At 38.0% G+C, this 21,091-nt stretch overlaps 1 protein-coding gene across 33 annotated transcripts in view; it reads left to right on the plus strand.

Moving 5' to 3' along the window:
- R3HDM2 (R3H domain containing 2) overlaps positions 1-21,091 on the plus strand; it is a 160,066-nt gene that overhangs the window by 30,877 nt on the left and 108,098 nt on the right. For 20 of the 33 annotated variants that reach the window (XM_059886670.1, XM_059886674.1, XM_059886676.1 and 17 more), the window contains 2 exons: positions 1,746-1,866; positions 18,966-19,028. The exons of 1 other annotated variant lie outside the window; for it this stretch is intronic. The gene's annotated coding sequence lies outside the window, so the exon portion shown is untranslated. Of the gene's footprint in view, positions 1-1,745; positions 1,867-18,960; positions 19,029-21,091 lie in introns of those variants that run through there. 12 more of the 33 variants (XM_059886679.1, XM_059886680.1, XM_059886671.1 and 9 more) reach the window with 5 other exon arrangements.

Here is a 21,091-nt window from a genome sequence, read left to right on the forward strand (position 1 = left end):
CAGTCATTTATCAATGTATAAAATACTGACAGTATTTAGTATTATACATACAACAATTGTCAGTCTGGTCAATCGGAGCGCCTTCAAACTAATTCCTATGCTTTTTTGACTTGTCCTGGTCAGGTTCTGAGAATTTCTTTACATCCTGCCACAACAAGGTATTTTGGGTTCACTCTGTACTTTACTTGCAAGGAACCCTGATTCCTTTAGTGGGGAATGGTTCCTTTAAAGGGGAACTGCTCATATTTAATTATCTATCCTTTGCCATCTTTATGGGGTCAGTTATTTCCAGTACAAAAAAATGAGTGGATTCCAGACCTAAGACCCTTCTGTGTCTTCCTAGAAGTACTCAGTAATAAAGTGTCTAAATTGAATTATTTCTCAGAATGAAGTAATGTTGATGACTTGCCATGGGAAATAATGGGATGTTGTTTAGAAAATTGGCATTGTATTTTTTTTCCTCTAACTTGGTGGTGACATGTGAAGGTGAAAACAAGTATTTGTATCCTTTTTACTCTTACATAATCCATGCTTTTTTTTCTGTGGTGTAGTGACTTAAGAGTTGTTTCCCTCTTCGTTATTTTCTGCTCTCTGAATTAAAATCTCCTTAGATAGGGAACCTTGTAATCCAGCTCTTTAATACTTTGTATTTTGAACCTGCATGTTGTATTCATCTGCACATACACTTTACACATTGGTTTGTGTACACAATCTGTGAAACTGACATGAAGTTAGGGTGTTTATTGTATTGAACATTTATGCTGGAGCCTGGTTTTATGGCTCTTTATGAGGTCTGATATTTCAGAAAATCCAAAATAGATTTGGCCTTAGAATTGAGGTCTTGTACACCCTAATGACTAATGGCCCAACAACTTGAGAACATCCTGCTATGGGACTCTATGTGAAATGAGACATGTCAGTCCTTTCTACAAAACTTTTTTTCCTTGATTTTTAAAAATTGAAGTATAGTTGATTAACAGTGTTGCGCTAATTTGTGCCTTACAGCAAAGTGTACAAAAAGGTTTTGCGTTGACGGTGAAACTCCTTAAACCTATCTATATATTCCTTTGAAGTGGAAACAAATAAATAAGCTGTAAGGAAATTGCTGTTAACATTAAATTTTTTTTTTTGGCCACGGCATGTGGGATCTTAGTTCCCTGACCAGGGACTGAATTGGTGTCCCCTGCATTGGCAGCATGGAGTCTTAACCACTGGACTGCCAGGGAAGTCCCATGTTTTGTTGAAATATTTAAAACTCTATCCCTGTGGAAGGAACATGGAATATATTTTTGGAGGAGTGATGTTGGTCACTTCCAGAAGTTATAGGTAATAAATATTTTAATTACATGGCTTATGTATTTGTTCTTTTATATGTGGATGTCTACTCTAAGAGTATTTTAAAAATTAGCTGCCTGGCAACATAAATGTGCAGATATTAAAATGAATTGCATGCCTTCCAACTATTTCTGTTACTTGGCTAAATTTAGAACCCTGTAGAGCTTCTGCAGAATTGAAATCTCAGGGGATTTTAATAGTGAAGACAGATAATATTTGGCTCTTCGAAATAAGGTGGAAAAAAAATAGCTTCAAATTAATTTTTGCACTGTCACCTGGGCTACTTAATTAAGGCACGGAGGCCAGTGAAAAGTCAAAACTGTTCTGAGAATTTTATTTGACTGTTGCTGAAAATTTGTTGGAGTTTAGATTCTGGGTGGTGAAAGGGATAATTTTTTTCCTCCTCCTAGGTGAATTGCTGGAGGCTATCCACTCTCCTTTCTCCAATGTCTCTTCAGATTATGCTTGATAAGTGCAGTTCTTTATACTTCACCAGGATGGATGAGGCAATACATCTGAGTTAGAGATCAGGTGAGCATTATGGTTGGGTACTGGTGGGTGAGTTTTATGACACTAGAATTGCTTTGCATATGTGTGGATTCAGACTAGTCTAGGATATTTTGAGGAGAAACTTATTCAGTGTATATTTAACTGTATGTGAAATAAAAATCTCTTGATGGAGTTGGATAGACATAAAAAATAGCAAATAAAAGGAATGGTAGTTTGAGTAACTAATTTAAATGTAAGTTAAAATAGGGACAGATTTTATATAGAGTGTATATGATGTGTTTACTACCTGACTTGGCAATTGGAAATGTAAGGCTTTGGTGCTACTATGGTAAGAAATTTTGAGGACATTAGAAAAATGCCCCTAAATTATTGTAAACCAAGAAAATTCCCAGAGTGGAATGTAGGTTTTTTTATTTTCTGGCCCTGGATTTATACAAATGGTGAAATGTAAAAAAATTGAAAGACAGATCTGCATCTTATTCTCATCGTAAGCCCATGTGCCCCTTTTTTTTCCCTGCTCTCAATAGACTTACTGTTTAGTAAGACAAATGCCATGAGGAGGTAGTAGGATGGTTTTTCTTTTCTTTTTTTCTTATCTCTTCATAAATACCAAGGATTTCTCTTATGGTTAGGTGAAAAAGTCAGTTATTTTAAAACATTTCTAAAAAGGATAAAGGGGCTATAAATCAACTCTTGACACTTATAAGTACACTAATAGACTTGTTTTCCAGTGCTCTTGGACTCCAGTTAGATGGTGAGTTCTTTTTTCCTGGGCTTTGTGACTATTTCTTTGGGCAAACTTTCTTTATATTATAGCTGAAATTTTTATTAAAGAATTTTAGTGTGTTTAGTCAACCACTTAGATAATAAACTTTCTATTTAAACCTGCTGCTGCTGCTGCTGCTAAGTCGCTTCAGTCGTGCCCGACTCTGTGCGACCCCATAGATGGCAGCCCACCAGGCTCCCCCGTCCCTGGGATTCTCCAGGCAAGAACAGTGGAGTGGGTTGCCATTTCCTTCTCCAGTGCATGAAAGTGAAAAGTGAAAGTGAAGTCGCTCAGTCGTGTCCGACTCTCAGCGACCCCATGGACTGCAGCCCACCAGGCTCCTCCATCCATGGGATTCTCCAGGCAAGAGTACTGGAGTGGGGTGCCATTGCCTTCTCCGTATTTAAACCTAGTAATGTATAATTTTGTTTTTGTGAAAGTTCCCATTTGAATTCTGGGAGGAAAGCTTGTGCTTATTAACTTGCCCTAGCTTTCTGGAGACTCATCATTTTGATGTTATAAAGGGAACCTCAGTTAAATTTGAAAAAGAAAATATTATATGCTTTACTAGAGTAAAATCTTAGTAGTCTTTGGGGTGACAGGGAAGACTGTTGCATTTTTCCCTAGCTCCCAGGGATTTTCAGAGACACCTTGAGTATCAGATAAGGTATTTGGGACCATTAGAAAAGTCTTAGGACCATTTTAAGGCTATGGGATCAAAAAAATTTTTATGTGCATTAAAAGACCTTACTGGCTAGCTGTGGAGATAAACTTGATAATTTATGAACAAAACAACAGTAGATATAGTGGGTTAGATTCTATAGTATAGATGGAATGTTGTAGAATTTAGTTGTATCTAACTGTGCAGTATGCTGCTGCTGCTAAGTCGCTTCAGTCGTGTCCGACTCTGTGTCATCCCATAGACTGCAGCCCACCAGGCTCCTCTGTCCCTGGGATTCTCCACGCAAGAACACTGGAGTGGGTTGCCATTTCCTTCTCCAATGCATGAAAGTGAAAAGTGAAAGTGAAGTCGCTCAGTTGTGTCTGACTCCTAGCGACCCCATAGACTACACAGCCTACCAGGCTCCTCCGTCCAACAAATATAAAAGAAAAAAGATAGAAATCAATGTAGGAAGTATGGATAGAGGTAGGAATTGAACTGGGCTTCAATAAAAGATAAGTATATAAAATTTATTTCATTTCAGTGGCTATATTTCAAATATTTATATTTTTCTGAGAGTTGCTTATTTAAATAACTTTACTATGAAAAATTTCAAACATTTGAAAGCAGTGGAATAGTTAAATGAACTTCCATATGAAGTTGTTAGCTTGTGGCTACTCTTACTTCGTCTATAATCCTATCCCCTTTCCTGACTGTCTTGAAGAGAATCTGGTGTATGATTTCACCCTGAATATTTCAGTATATACCCCTAAATAATGACTTTAAAGACATAATATCAATACCATTTATACTTCTAAAATAATAAATAGTAATTCCTGAATATTAAATATTTGGTGTTCATATTTCCCTGACTGTATCATATTTTCTAAACAGCTTGTATGTTCAGTCAAATAAAGTCTGTATCTTGTAGTTGGTCAATATATGTTTAAAAATCACTTAATCTGAAAAATTCCCCCTCTCCTTTTTTTTTCCCCTAGTGTATTTGTTGAAGAAACTTGGTTATCTGTCCACTAATTTCCCACAAAGTGGATTTGATCAGATTCAGTGTTTTTGGCTAGGATACTTTATAGTGTACTTCCATTAGGAGGAAGTGTGTGATGTCTATGAGTCTAATTTTCATGATGTCAGCAGCCATTGTTGAACCTTGTCTACATCCTTTATTGAATTTCATTAGTGGTTATAAAATGATGATATTCAATTTGTATTATTTTAAAATTTATTTTAGCTTGAATTTTTTTTAGCAGTTTTATTTTTTAGTATTTATTTGTTTTATTTTTGGCTACCCTGGGTCTTCATTGCTGTGTGTGGGCTTTCTCCAGTTAAAGTGAGTGGGAGCTTCTCTTTAGACGTGGCGTGCAGGCTTCTCATTGTGGTGGCTTCTTGTTGCAGAGCACGGGCTCTAGGGTGCTCGGGCTTCAACAGTTGTGATACATGGGCTTAGTTGCTCTGCGGCATGTGAAATCTTCCTGGACCAGGGATCAAACCCATGTCCCCTGCATTGGCAGGCGGATTCTTAACCACTGGACTACTAGGGAAGTCCTGGAATACTTTTATAAAGGGATACTTCCCTCATTATTTACTTGGTTACTTTCAGGTGTATTTTATACAGCAAAGGTGAGACAGTTGCTTTGAATTTTCATTTTAATTAATGAATCTTTATTTTCAAAATAGTTTGTTCACTGCTGCTGCTAGTGACTGTTAAGTTTTTTGAATTGTCATTATGAACTCATCAATTTAAATATATTGATGTGTTTCAGTCTTATTTCTTTTTTGTTATTGATGTCTCATTGATTAACTCATAATGGCAAATGGAAACCTCTTTAAGTTGGCTTCAGTGTCCTTTTTTTAAAAAAAAAAAACCTTTTCCGTTTTGGCTACAGTGCACAGTTTGTGTGATCTTAGTAGACTGAACCTGGGACCTTGGCAGTGAGAGTGGAATCATAATCACTGGACCACCAGGGAATTCCCTCCAGTGTTCTTTTCATGTGATCCTCCTAGTTTCTTTGTTTTCTGGTCTGACCTGATATTCAGAGATCCTCTTTTTCATTTACATTCATGGGCATGTAACAGCCATTGCCCCTTTTTTGGGAAATGGTGTTTAGAAGCCACAGTCTGGGTGCAAGAGGCACTATTACCTCGTGGATTGTTCATTATTTCTTGCTGTTTTTAGTGAAGAAGGCTAGGAAATAAGGTTTTTGTCTTTTTGAAAGCAAGTGTATTACAAGTTTGTTTCAGTATTTCCAATTCAAAGACAGGACTATAGATTTTTAAGTTCAGTATCTTTAATCTTATAGATTTGTATTTTTCAGATTGTGAAAATAATAATGTAATTATCATAAGAAATTTAAATAATTCAAAAAATGTAAAAGGTGAAGACCCTGACCCTTCCCCAGAACCGTTAGTTAACTACTTAACACAATTAATTTAAAGCCTTCATAGTGGATATTTTTTTCTTGTTTTTAAATTGAAGTATAGTTGATCTATATTATTAGTTTCAGGTGTACAGCATAGTGAGCCAGTATTTTTACAGATTATACTCAGTTAAAAGTTATTATAAGATAGTGCCTCTAATTTCCTGTGCTATATAATATATCCTTGTTGGTTATCTATTTTATATGTAGTAGTTTGTATCTCTTAACTCCATACCCTTAATTTGCTCCACACCCCTTTCCTCTCACCTCTGGTAACCACTAGTTTGTTGTTGTTTCACTGGAGAAGGAAATGGCACCCCACTCCAGTGTTCTTGCCTGGAGAATCCCAGGGACGGCGGAGCCTGGTGGGCTGCCGTCTCTGGGGTCTCACAGAGTCGGACACGACTGAAGCGACTTAGCAGTTTGTTGTTTTATATCTGTGAGTCTGTTGCTTTTTTGTGTGTATTTTCATTTGTATTATTCTAATTTTTCTTTATTTTTCCTTTAAAATTTTTACTTATTTACTTTTAATCAAAGTGTGGTTGATTTACTCTGTTGTTATTAGTTTCTGATGTGCAACAAACTAATTCAGTTATACATGTAAATATATTCTTTTTCATACTCTTTTTCATTATGGTTTTTTATAAGATACTGAATGTAATTACCTGTGCTATACAGTAGGATCTCATTGTTTATCCATTCTATATATAATAATTTGCATTTGCTAGTCCCAACTTCCCAATCCAACCCTCCCTTGCCCCCTATTGTATTATGTTTTAGATTCTGCGTATAAGTGATACACAGTATTTATCTTTCTCTGTTTGACCTATTTCACTAAGCATAAAATTTTCTGGGTCCATCCATATTGCTGCAGATGGCTGGATTTCATTCCTTTTTATGGCTGAGGAATATGTTTTGTGTATTGTGTGTGTGTGTGTTTGTGTGTATCTCAGTCTCACATTTTCTTTATCCATTCATAGGTTGATGAGCATGTTGTAGTGGTGGTTTAGTCGCTAACTCATGTCCCACTCTGCAGCCCCGTGGACTGTAACCCACCAGGGTTCTCTGTCCATGGGGATTCTCCAGGCAAGAATACTGGATGGATTGCCATTTCCTTCTCCAGGGGGTCTTCCCAACCCAGGGATTGAACCTGGGTCTCCTGCATTAGAGGCAGATTCTTTACCATCTCAGCTTTGAGAGAAGCCACGAGCATCTTGGTTGCTTCCTTATCTTGGCCATTGTAAATAGTGCTTCATGGATATTGGGGTGCATGTATCTTTTTGAATTAGTATTTTCATTTTCTTCAGATATATGCCCTGGAATGGAATTGCTGGATCCTCTGGTATTTCTATTTTTAGTTTTTTTGAGGAAACGTCATACTGTTTTCCATAGTGACTCTTCCAAATTATATTTCCACTAATAGTGTACCAAGGGTTCCCTTTTCTCTGCATTCTTTCCAGTGTGAAGTAAGTCAGAAAGAGAAAGAAAAATACCATATGATACCACTTACATGTTCATAGCAGCACTATTCACAATAGCCAAAACAATGAATACAACCTAAATGTCCATCAACAGAGGAATGGATAAGGAAGATGTGGTACATATATACAGTGGAATACTATTCAACCATAAAAAGAACAAAATAACACCATTTACAGCAACATGGATGCAACTAGAGATTATCATACTAATTGAAGAAAGTCAGAAAGAGAAATACCTTATTATATCACTTATATGCAGAATCTAAAATATGGCACAAACGAACCTGTTTACAAAACAGAAACAGACTTGTTGACATAGAGAACAGACTGGTTGCTAAGAGCCAGGGAGAAGGATAGATTGGGAGTTTGAAATTAGCAGATGCAAACTATTCAGTTCAGTTCAGTCACTCAATTGTGTCCGATGCTTTGCGACCCCATGAATTGCAGCACGCCAGGCCTCCCTGTCCATCACCAACTCCCAGAGTTCACTCAAACTCACGTCCATCGAGTCAGTGATGCCATCCAGCCATCTCATCCTCTGTCGTCCCCTTCTCCTCCTTCCCCCAATCCCTCCCAGCATCAGAGTCTTTTCCAATGAGTCAACTCTTCGCATGAGGTGGCCAAAGTACTGGAGTTTCAGCTTTAGCATCATTCCTTCCAGTGAACACCCAGGACTGATCTCCTTTGGAATGGACTGGTTGGATCTTCTTGCAGTCCAAGCTACTCGCAAGAGTCTTCTCCAACATCACAGTTCAAAAGCATCAATTCTTCGGCGCTCAGCTTTTTCACAGTCCAACTCTCACATCCATACATGACCACAGGAAAAACCATAGCCTTGACTAGACGGACCTTTGTTGGCAAAGTAATGTCTCTGCTTTTCAATATGCTATCTGCTGCTGCTGCTGCTAAGTCGCTTCAGTCGTGTCCGACTCTGTGCAACCCCATAGACGGTAGCCCACCAGGCTTCCCTGTCCCTGGGATTCTCCAAGCAAGAACACTGGAGTGGGTTGCCATTTCCTTCTCCAGAATATGCTATCTAGGTTGGTCATAACTTTCCTTCCAAGGAGTAAGCGTCTTTTAATTTCATGGCTGCAATCGCCATCTGCAGTGATTTTGGAACCCAAAAAAATAAAGTCTGACACTGTTTCCACTGTTTCCCCATCTATTTGCCATGAAGTGATGGGACCAGATGCCCATGATCTTAGTTTTCTGAATGTTGAGCTTTAAGCCAACTTTTTCACTCTCCTCTTTCACTTTCATTCATTTTTAGGTTGGTGCAAATGTAATTGCCGTGCTGGACCATGAATTTTAAATACATATAACTAGGCTCAAAGAGTCAGACACAACTGAAGCAACTTAGCACACACACAAGTACATCTTTACTAATCAAGATAGGAACCATTAAAATCAACATACTTTTTTATTTTATTTTTCAATCAACACATTTTTGCCAGTGAAAATGTTTGTTTATTCCTGTAGTGTGAATATCTGTGCTTCAGGATTCGTCGAACTCTTGGAAAGCATTTTCTGCCTCCTGCTGGTTGTGGAAGCATTTCCCCTGCAGAAAGCTGTTAAGATGCTTGAAGAAGTGGTGGTTGGTCAGGTGAACGTGGCAGATGAGGCAAAACTTCGTAGCCAATTTATTCAACTTCTGAAGCGTTGGTTGTCCTGGAGAAGAACTGGGTCCTTTCTGTTGACTGATAGCAGCTGCAGGCATTGTAGTTTTCAGTGCATCTTACTGATTTGCTGAGCATACTTATCAGATGTAACAATTTCGCTGGGATTCAGAAAGCTGTAGTGAATTAGATTGGCAGCAGACCACCAAACAGTGACCATGATCTTTTTTTTTGGTTCAGGTTTGGCTTTGGGAATGCTTTGGAGCTTCTTGGTCCATTCACTGAGCTGGTTGTTGATGATTGTCATATAAAATCCACTTTTCATTGCACGTCATGATCCAATCAAGAAATGGTTCATTGTTGCCTAGAATAAGAGAAGGTGACAATTCAAAAGGACAATTTTTTTGATTTTTGATCAGTTCATGAGGTACCCACTTATTAAGCTTTTTACCTTTCCAGTTTGCTTCAAATTCCATATGGTTGATGGTGACTTCTTTAGCAACTTCTCATATAATTTTAAGAGGATCAGCTTTGATGATGGTGCTCAGTTGTCATTACCTTCCGATGACCGACCACTATGCTCCTCATCTTCAAGGCTCTTGTCTCCTTTGTAAAACTTCTTGAGTCACCACTGCACTATATGTTCATTAGCAGTTCCTGAGCCAAATGCGTTTTTGATGTTGTGGTTGTCTCCTCTGCTTTTTACAACCCATTTTTGAACTTGAATAAGAAAATCACTTGAATTTTCTTTTTGTCTAACATCATTTCCATAATCTAAAGTGTATATAAAACAAACAACAAGTAATGTCATCAGCAAAAAAAAAACATAGAACAAGAAATACACATTAAAATGATGTATAACATAACCATATTTATTTAAGAATGTATTCCAGTATCATGACAAATTTCAACAGTGCAAAGCTGCAATTACTTTTGCACCAGCCTAATGTGTGTGTGTGCGTGTGTGTGTGTGTGTGTGTGTGTGTGTGTGTGTGTGTGATGGATAAACAACAAGGTCTTACTGTAGAGCACAGGGAACTATATTCAATATCCTGTGATAAACCATAAGGGAAAAGACTATGAAAAAATATATAGTATGTGTATAACTGAACCACTTTGCTATACAGTAGAAATGAACATGACATTGTAAATCAACTATACTTGAAAAAAATAAAAAATTTTAAAAAGACATTAGGGATTAACATTTTCTGAGGCTGGAAAAAGAAAGATAAGAAGTTATTCCTAATGTGAAAAATTACATATTTTTAGATTTGCTCTTTGAATTGGTGTCACATTTATATGGTATAAGGTTCTACTGACAGAAAAAAGTAGAGTGAAATTTTCTTCTTTTTCCTACCATATAAACCAGTCATTTCCTCTTTCCAGGGGCAACTAGGGTTACCAGTTTTTGTGTATCCTGTGCACTTACAAGCATGAAATATACACATACATGAAAATGTGTCTATGTTCTTTTCTTCCTTTTTTAAAAAATGATTGTCTTGTACTTTTCTTACACATACATCAAGTTGTATGTGTTGTTGTGATTCAGACTTAGAACATAACATCAAAAATTTCCTTATTCTTGTTTGCATCTGTACAGTATTATGGGCTGTGTATGAAGTTTCTATCATTTACAGTATTTATGGTTATTATTGTGCTATGTTATCAGTAAGGTTTTTAAGGCAAATCTCTACAATTTAAGATACTTTTAGGGGAAGAGTTGAGCACAGGGGCAAATCAGGAGTAGTTATGTGTGTTTCTTATTTAAGTAAGTTACATACATTTTTGCAAGCATTTTCCCTACTCTTTTCATAGTGACTTGTAACTCTTCAAAAAAAAAAGCATTTTGACTTTTTTCTCAGTTATAAACAGTGCTGCATGAATAACTTTGTACATATGTTATTTTGCATATTTGTAATAATTATTAAGATAATTTTCTAAAGGTATATACTTTGCAGTTTTTATAAACATTGTAAAATTGACTTCTAAATATATATGAAGTTTACATTTCTACCAGTAGTTGATTCGAGATTTGAGAGATAGGATTTAGTCATGGTGGATACATATAAAATAACCACTTTGAAATGTTTCCACACATGTATATTTGGTGTGCATTCAGCTTAGCCTAGTTCATTCAACACAGTTAACTGAGTGCCTCTGAACCAACGTAGTCTTTGCTCTCATAAGCAACTATAGCTGATTAAGCTATCAGGGAAGGCTTTCTGCAAGAGCAGAGCCTTGAAGGACAAGTGGGGCAGGGGAAATTCTAGATTAGCAGTTCTCAAATCTTAGTCTGACTTTTTAACTCTTTAAAAAATTATTACAGACTCCAAAGAACTTTTATTTATGTGGGTTATATTTGCCAATATTTACTATTTAGAAATTAAAACTCAGGAAACATTTAAATATTTATTAATTCATTAAAAATAGTAAATTCCTTACATATTACTGTATGACACACTTTAATTTTTTATATATAATTTTTAATTAAAGATTGCACTTCACTTGCAGTTACTAAAATATTGGCTATATTCCCTGCATTGTACAATACATCCTTATAGCCTATTTTATAACCAAAGAAATGCAAAAAAGCAAAATGGCTGTCTAAGAAGGCCTTACAAATAGCTGTGAAAAGAAGGGAAGCGAAAAGCAAAGGAGAAAAGGAAAGATATAAACATCTAAATGCAGAGTTCCAAAGAAGAGCAAGAAGAGATAAGAAAGCCTTCCTCAGCGATCAATGCAAAGAAATAGAGGAAAACAATAGAGTGGGAAAGACTAGAGATCGCGTCAAGAAAATTAGAGATACCAAGGGAACATTTCATGCAAAGATGGGCACAATAAAGGACAGAAATGGTATGGACCTAACAGAAGCAGAAGATATTAAGAAGAGGTGGCAAGAATACACAGAAGAACTGTACAAAAAAGATCTTCATGACCCTGATAATCATGATGATGTGATCACTCATCTAGAGCTAGACATCCTGGAATGTGAAGTCAAGTGGGCCTAGCATCACTACGAACAAAGCTAGTGGAGGTGATGGAATTCCAGTTGAGCTATTTCAAATCCTAAAAGATGCTGCTGTTAAAGTGCTGCACTCAGTATGCCAGCAAATTTGGAAAACTCAGCAGTGGCCACAGGACTGGAAGAGGTCAGTTTTCATTCCATTGCCAAAGACAATGCCAAAAAATGCTCAAACTACCACACAATTGCACTCATCTCACATGCTAATAAAGTAATGCTTAAAATTCTCCAAGCCAGACTTCAGCAATACGTGAACGGTGAACTTCCAGCTGTTCAAGCTGGTTTTAGAAAAGGCAAAGGAACCAGAGATCAAATCACAAACATCCGCTGGATCATTTCTGGCTTTATTGACTATGCCAAAGCCTTTGACTGTGTGGATCACAATAAACCGTGGAAAATTCTGAAAGAGTTAGGAATACCAACCACCTGACCTGCCTCTTGAGAAACCTGTATGCAGGTCAGGAAGCAACAGTTAGAACTGGACATGGAACAACAGACTGGTTCCTAATAAGGAATACGTCAAGGCTGTCATGAGAAACGCTGGGCTGGATGAAGCACAAGCTGGAATCAAGATTGCTGGGAGAAATATCAATAACCTCAGATATGCAGATGACACCACCCTTATGCCAGAAAGTGAAGAAGAACTAAAGAGCCTCTTGATGAAAGTGAAAGAGGAGAGTGAAAAAGTTGGCTTAAAGCTCAACGTTCAGAAAACTAAGATCATGGCATCTGGTCCCATCACTTCATGGCACATAGATGGAGAAACAGTGGAAACAGTGGCTGACTTTATTTTTCTGGGCTCCAAAATCACTGCAGATGGTGACTGCAGCCATGAAATTAAAAGATGCTTACTCCTTGGAAGGAAAGTTATGACCAACCTAGACAGCGTATTAAAAAGCAGAGACATTGCCAACAAAGGTCCATCTAGTCAAAGCTATGGTTTTTCCAGTGGTCATGTATGCATGTGAGAGTTGGACTGTAAAGAAAGTTGAGCGCTGAAGAATGGATGCTTTTGAACTGTAGTGTTGGAGAAGACTCTTGGGAGTCCCTTGGACTGCAAGGAGATCCAACCAGTCCATTCTAAAGGAGATCAGTCCTGGGTGTTCATTGGAAGGACTGATGTTGAAGCTGAAACTCAATACTTTGGCCACATGATGCGAAGAGCTGACTCATTTGAAAAGACTCTGATGCTGGGAAAGAGTGAGGACAGGAGGAGAAGGGGACGACAGGATGAGATGGCTGGATGGCATCACTGACTCCATGGACGTGAGTCTGAGTGAACTCTGGGAGTTGGTGATGGACAGGGAGGCCTGGCGTGCTGCGGTTCACGGGTTCGCAGAGTCAGACACGATTGAGGGACTGAACTGAGTTTCTGTCTCCCACTCTCCCACCCCTGTGTTGCCTGCTCGTGCCCACCCCCCACCCCTCCCCCTAGTAACCACTGATTTGTTCTCTGTATCTGTAAGTCTGCTTTTTTATGTTCATTAGTTTGTTGTATTTTTTAGATTTGACATATAAGTAACATCACATAGTATTTGCCTTTCTCTCTTTGTCTTATTTCATTTAGCATAATGCCCTTCAAGTCCACCCATGTTGCTGCAAATGGCAAAATTTTGTTCTTTTTTATGGCTGAGTAATATTCCTGTGTGTGTGTGTGCACACGTGCCTACATGTATGTGTGTATATACACACACAGTAGAATTGCTGGGTCATATGGTAATGGCACCCCACTCCAGTACTCTTGCCTGGAAAATCCCATGGATGGAGGACCCTGGTGGGCCGCAGTCCATGGGGTCGCTAAGAGTCGGGAACGACAGAGCGACATCACTTTCACTTTTCACTTTCATGCTTTGGAGAGCAAAATGGTAACCGACTCCATTGTTCTTGCCTGGAGAATCCCAGGGACGGGGGAGCCTGGTGGACTGCCATCTATGGGGATGCACAGAGTCGGACACGACTGAAGCGACTTAGCAGCAGCAGTAGCATGGTAGTTCTGTTTTTAGCTTTTTGAGGAGCCTCCATACTGTTTTCCACAGTGGCTGCTCCAGTTTACGTTCCTGCCAACGATGTACAAGGATTCCCTTTCCTCCTCATCCTTGCCGACATTTGTCATTAATGTTCTTTTTTCTTACAGCCATCCTGTGAGGTGGTATCTCATTGTGGTTTTGATTTCCATTTCCAGTGATGTTGAGCATCTTCTCCTGTGCCTGTTGACCATTTCTATTTCTTCTTTGGAAAATCACCTATTCACTTCTTCTGCCCATTTTTTTTATAATATACTTTTTAATGAAAACACTAATTTTTTAAAAAAATTTATTTTATTGAGGTATAGTTGATTTACAATGTTGCATTAATTTCTGCTGTACAGCAAAGTGATTCATTATACAGAAACACACAAATATATATATATATATATATATATACACTTATTCATATTCTTTTCCATTATGATTTATTACTAGATGCTGAATATAATTTCCATCATCCTGTATATAATAGTTTGTATCTACTAATCCCAAACTCCCAATCTATCCCTCCCCCACCCCCTGACATTGACAACCATAAGTCTGTTCTCTGTGAGTCTATTTCTGTTTTGTAGATAAATTCATTGTGTCTTTTTGTTGTTGTTATTTTAATTTTTGGCTACGCTGTGCTGCATGTGGGATCTTCCCTGATTAGGGGTCAAACCCATACCTCCTGCATTGGAGGTGCAGAATCTTTTTTTTTGGAGGTGCAGAATCTTAATCAAGGACTATGAGGGAAGTCCCCATTGTGCCATATTTTAGATTCCTCATACAAGTGATATCATATGGTATTTGTCTTTCCAGCTTACTTCACGTAGTGTGATAATTTCTAGGTCCATGTTGCCTCAAATGGTATTATTTCATTCTTTTTTATGGCTGAATAGTATTTCATTGTGTGTGTGTGTGTGTGTATGTATATATACCACATCTTATTTATCCATTCATGTGTCGATGGACATTTAGGTTGTATCTGTGTCTTAGCTTTTGTAAATAGTGCTACTCTGAACAAAAGGGTGTATGTGTCTCTTTGGATTACAGTTTTTTCCAGGTGTATAGCCAGGAGTAGGATTGCTGGATCATTTGGTAATTCTACTTTTAGTTTTCTGAGGGACGTCCATACTCTTTTCTGTGGTGACTGTACCAATTTTCATTCCTACCAACAGTGTAGGAGGGTTCCCTTTTCTCTACACCCTATTCAGCATTTGTTACTTGTGTGTGTATATATATATATTTAGGTGCAGGGTCATAGTTATTGCACACAGGATCTTCACTCTGTTGCAGCATACCAGATCTTTAGTTGTGGCATGTGGAATCTAGTTCCCTGACCAGGACTGAACCCAGATTCCCTGCATTGGGAGTGCAGAGTCTTAGCCACTGGACTACCAGAGAAGTCCCTGAGCTCCACTTCCTGATGGGAATTGCTGCAAATAATCTATGGCCATGTTTAACCTATAACACTGGGCATTCCTTTTCCTTGTTCCTCTTCTTTTGTCTTCTTGCTCTTTCTCCCTCCTTTTCTCACCTCCCTTCCTTCCTTCAAGTTAAGTGGATAGTTGGTGGATTTTTAAAAATTACCTTGCCTTGCCTTGTCTTTTTCTTGAAGTTCATGTTAGAACAAAGCTTACTTGGTTAAAGGATTTCTTCTGTGATTTCTTGGTGTGGGGAAGGACCAGATATTTTTAGGTCTTGACTTTGTAACTTCTTTTCAAATTACCTTAGTAGTACCAAATATCTCTTAATACAGGAGAGATTAGTTTTTTCTTCAGGTGATTTTGATCTTAAAAAAAAATCCTTTTATTTGTAATTGCTAAGGTTTAACATTCTAGTCCTTTTATGATCTCTGTTCCCAGCCATTCAGTCATTCAGAAGTTACTTGTTAGTCATCCAGAGTTCCTGAAGTGGGTCTGAAATGGCAACTTTTTTCCATGGTGCTCATTGAAGTCAGGAAAGGAAAGGTTCCCTATCAGGAGAAGGTATCTGGATTGCAGTTGTCTTGAGTGGACAGTGTTTTTCACATGTGAAATCAGTAAGAATTTTGGGTAAGGTGCAGATGTCAGTGACCTGTCAGCCCATCAGGATAAATCAGCTCAAGTCCTAAATGAGGTGACAATGTCAGCACAATGAGCCCCTTGCCCTGAGTTTATTGGGCCTCTCGTTAAGGTAGCTGTCATAGCCCTTATTTTAAAGAAAAGTCTGAGTATTTGTTCAAGATTCAGCTGACTTTAAACATTATTTATTTTGGAGGGGGAAGGTCACTTTCAGTATAGATGCACCATTGGAAGTGACGTGTGGCTGTTCTTCAGATTATAGCCATTTTCATGTGCCCAAGTGTTACAGTTGTTCGCATCTTTTAAACTTGTCTCTAGGTGACTAGAGGCAACAGGTGACTGTTTCTCTGAGTAAGTTTAATTAATTGTCTTGGGTCCCAGACAAGTAGATTTGTTAACTGTAGTTTCTGATTTATCTGTTGCCCAAACTAGTGATAATTTGATAGGAATAGGAACTCAGAGGTGGCATTTTATTGTAAAAGATGGATGTTGGTTGCTAAATGCAGCTGATTGGAAGGCTGGGACAAAGTATCTGTTATTCTGGTGACAGGGTCATTATTTAGGCTTTCTAGAATGTGCCACTAGTCTGATGACTAAACTAAATCTCCCTACTCCTGTGAGGAGTGCTTCACAGAACTCTTATCAATTATGATACTCTTAAAGGATTTGCAACTTGGTTCAGATTAACCTGGTTGTTCTGCTTTTCCTCAGTGCAATACTAGTGGCCAGATTTTTGGTACTTGCTACTGCCTGAGAACTTTGGATCTGAACCCCACAGACCTAGAGGACTGTGTTGCCAGATAAGATTGCATCTATTTTTTGAGTGCAAATTTTACTTTCAGAGGTACGTTCTCTCTTCCAGAAAGGAAGAGAGCTTTTTGAGAATACAGGACAGATTGTTAGAATGAAGAGAACATAGGGTTTTGAAGCCTGGCTGGTTTTTTGGCTGTAGAAATAAGTTTTAAAAAACTGAACACCTCAGAGATAGTACTTGGCTTTGTAAGTGAATCAAACTATTAGAAAACTGTTACAGTGTTTATTGTGTGTCAGACACTATTTGGCATTGGCGGTACAGATGTGAAAAAGACACATGAGATTTCTGCCCTCAGAGAGTTTACATTTTCTTGAGAACTTTGACAAAGAAGAAAATAAAGAAATAAGATAATTAGAGAGTATAGTGCTATGAAGAAAATTGATATGGTGATGTGATTGAGAGTAAGAGGATACTTTAAATTGTGTGGTCAGATCTCTTCATAGTGACATATGAACTATTATTTGAAGTGGGGTTAGAACCAGCATTTCCTGACGGAAGGTTACTGTTCTGGGCAGGAGGAACAACAAATACAAAGGACTTATGGGGAGTATGTGGTTTGGTATGTTCAAGAATAGGCAGGGCCAGGTTTTACAAGCCTCTGTAGACCTTGCTTTGGATGATGGAAAGCCATTAATGGAAGGAAACTGGTTGAACAAGGAAGCTAAGTGATCTGATACACATGTTAAAAAGATCACTCATAACACATTGTAGATCAACTATACTTCAATTAAAAAAAAAAAAAGATCACTCTTGATTCTCTGGGAAGAACAGATAACAGAGTGCCCAGTGCAGAAGTAGAAAGATCAGTTGAGAGGCTCTTAGTGTAGTGTTAGTCGCTCAGTTGTGTCCTGCTCTTGGTGAGCCCATGGACTGTAGCCCACCAGGCTCCTCTGTCCATAGAATTCTCCAGGTAAGAATACTGGAGTGGGTAATCATTCCCTTCTCCAAGGGATCTTCTAGACCCAGGGATCAAACCCTGGTCTCCTGTATTCCAGGCAGATTCTATTGCATTTTATTAAAAAATTGCAATTATAAGGAATTCAACTTCTTTCAGAAAGTATTTCATTTTTAATTTTGATAGATTACAGTTTGGGCAAGAAAACCATCATAGCAATAAGTACTAGTGTGGGCTTTGAATTATGTTGCTCTTGATTCTCTGAGTCAGAGTTGGAAAGTGACTTTTTGGTGTGGCAAGGCTTCAATTTGAATCTCCTTTGCTCACTGAAGAATAAGACACATCTGGGCGTGTCTTGAGGGCCTTTAGGGAAAGGCAACCAGTAATTTCTTTGCATGAGGAAGAACAAGACATTTCGTGGGGAAAAAATTCACTGTGCAGATAGTGTTTCAGGACCAAGATTGGCGATGGAAAGGGGAAGGGCAGTATCCTCCGGTCACGCCTCCCAATCCTAACCAAACCACCACACATCGAATGCCAAAAGTCTGAGGGGAAGGGACTGTACGGAAACTGGAAGAGCTTTTTCATGGAAATCTGTGTAAGATACGGGGAAAGTGGACTTAGCGATGTGATATTCATAAAATAGAGTTATAAAACAAAATGATGAATTGGAGATACTCCTCACTGTATAGAACTTAGTAGTGCTTAGGTTTTTTTGTTTGTTTGTTTTTGTTTTTTAGGGCTTAGGTTTTGGAGACAGGCTGGCTTGAGCATATTAAGGGTTCTGATGGTGGCACTCAGCACCCTGGGTTCCTAAAGTGGATTCAGCAGCAACCAGCCCTCAGAGTCCTATAATAACAATAATAATAAATATTGCAGTTGGAGTGAGGAGATGCTAAATTCTGTGTTTGTGATATTATTTCTACTCAGAGAAGAAAATTTTTTCTCTGGCCACTCTACTTTTGCTTCGCATGTACCAAGACAGATGCTGTTCTGCTAGGTCAGTTTCTAGATTTGTCTTCTGTAGAAGGATAATGGGTAAAAAAACAGCTGAAGAAGTTCAAGGAATAAGACTGGATGAAAGTGGACTTTATTAGAAAGAGGACTGAGAACTGCTTATAAGTAGAAGGGATCAGCAGCAGGGGAGGAACCAAATGACTAGTGTTTTATTGTGAATTAAAATCGGGGTAGATACCGAGGTTCAGGGCAAAGTGAGGGTTATAAGAAATATTGTGAGCAAAAAGAATTGAGAAAGAAAATATTAAGAAGCTGCTATGGATTTTTAAATCTCTTTATTTTCTTTGAGAGTCTCAGATTGAAATATTGTTTTAACTTATCTTTTTTTTTTTTTTTGAGGTTAGACTTGTTACTTATATGTGACACCATTCCAGCACTGAACTCATGGAGGCTGAACATTTATTCAGGTAATAATAGTTAACATTTATGAAACACTTTTTATGTGCCAGGCAACAAAGTAAGTGCTTACCCATGATCTCATTTAATCCTCACACAACCTAGAAGTGTTATTGTACCCATATAATGGGTGAAGAAATTGAGACTCAGTATATCAAGATTGAATTCATCTGAATTTTATTTTTTAATTAAAAAATGCAAAAAGGCTACTGCAATAGTTAAAGTGAGACATGTAGTAGCTTGGATTAGATGATGTTGTTATTCATTATCTGACGTAAATATGAATATAAAATGGTTTTGATGGACTGTAGTTCACCCTCATCTCCATAACTTTTCCCCATTGCTCAATACATCATACTTTCTGTTTGTCTTTAAAACAGTGAAAATATCTTTTGGTAAAGAAAAATTCAGTTTAGGATTTTTAACCTTAAAGCTCTTAAACTTTTTTTTTTAAGTTGGTAAAAAGTTTATATTTTTTGAGTAAATGTCTACAAAAGGTAAAAATCTATAATTGGGGAATTCTTAAGAGGAGATAATACAGATTCTAATCTTTTTTTATTGATTTTATCACACTTGGGGTACTATTCACAGATGTTTTCAAGTTTAAGGAACCTTATTAGGTTTTCTTGTAGGAGCTTTTTTTGGTGTATCTAAATGCTTATTTACAGATCACATTAATTGTGTACTTGGCAGAACTGACAGAGTTTCTAGCAGTACCAACTGAAGATCTGTCAAAATTAAAGATGGAACATGTCTGAAATTATAATATAGGTTAATGGAAGTGTTTTTACATTTACAAAAATTCAAATGTATATGCTACTTTGAGTGGTTCTCTCTGTTTAATTTTGCCAAGAGTTGCCTGTACACTCAGCAAGGGAAAGTAAAACCGCTTTATTAATGCCTTATCAATTATTTCAGTGCTATTCCACTACAATACTGTTTTGATTACTATAGCTTTGTGTAGTTAGTTGAACTTCGGAAATTGAGTCCTCCAATTTTTTTCTTTTTTTAAGAGTATGTTGTTTGTTCTAGGTTCCTTGCATTTCCATATGAATTTTAGGATCAGTTTGTCAGTTTATGAATAAAAAAGCCAGCTAGGATTTTGATAGGGATGCTTTGAATCTATAGATCAATTTTGGGAGTGTTACCATCTTGACAGTAACATACATTCCTTGGTATGTAAAACATACATGCATGCTTGCACAATGCTTCAGTTGTGTCCGACTCTGTGCAACCCCATGGACAGCAGCGCACTAGGCTCCTCTGTCCACAGGATTCTCCAGGCAAGAACACCGGAGTGGGTTGCCATTTCCTTCTCCAAAATATATATATCATCAGGGTAAGTCGCTTCAGTCATGTCCGACTCTTTGCAACCCCATGGACTGCAGCATGCCAGGATCCCCTGTCCTTCACTAGCTCCAGAATTTGCCCAGATTCATGTCCAGTGAGTCAGTGATGCTATCTGACCATTTAATCTTCTGCTGTCCCCTTCTTTTGCCTTCTATCTTTCCCAGCATTAGGGTCTTATCCAATGACTTGGCTCTTTGCATCAAGTGGCCAAAGTTTTGGAGCTTCAGCTTTAGCATCAGTCCTTCTAGTGAATATTCAGAGTTGATTAAGTTTATATCTAAGTATTGTTTTTAAATTTTTTTTATTTTTGGCTCTGCTGGGCCTTTGTTGCTGCATGGGCTTTTCTCTAGCTGCTATGCTTGGGTTTCTCATTGCCGTGGCTTCCTTTGTGGAGCGTGGGCTCTCTAGGGCAAGTGGGCTTCAGTAGTTTTCAGTTCCTGGGCTCTAGAGCACAGCCTCAGTAGTTGTGATGCACAGCCTTAGTTGCTCCATGGCATATGGCATCTTCCTGGAACAGGGGTCAAACTTGTGTCTCCTGCATTGGCAGACGGATCCTTTACCGCTGAGCCACCATTTTTTTTTTTTAAATTTCAACTTTATTTGGCCAATGTGTCCAATTCCAATATTGTGGTAGAAATGCCTGAAGAACTGTCACCATGTGATTCAGCCCAAGCATCCTTTGCTGTCTCCCAGCCTGGAAACGAAGGGTCCTGGTTCTGCCTGG

Source organism: Bos taurus, chromosome 5 (genome assembly GCF_002263795.3).
Source record: "Bos taurus isolate L1 Dominette 01449 registration number 42190680 breed Hereford chromosome 5, ARS-UCD2.0, whole genome shotgun sequence".
NCBI classification, from domain to species: Eukaryota; Metazoa; Chordata; class Mammalia; order Artiodactyla; family Bovidae; genus Bos; species Bos taurus.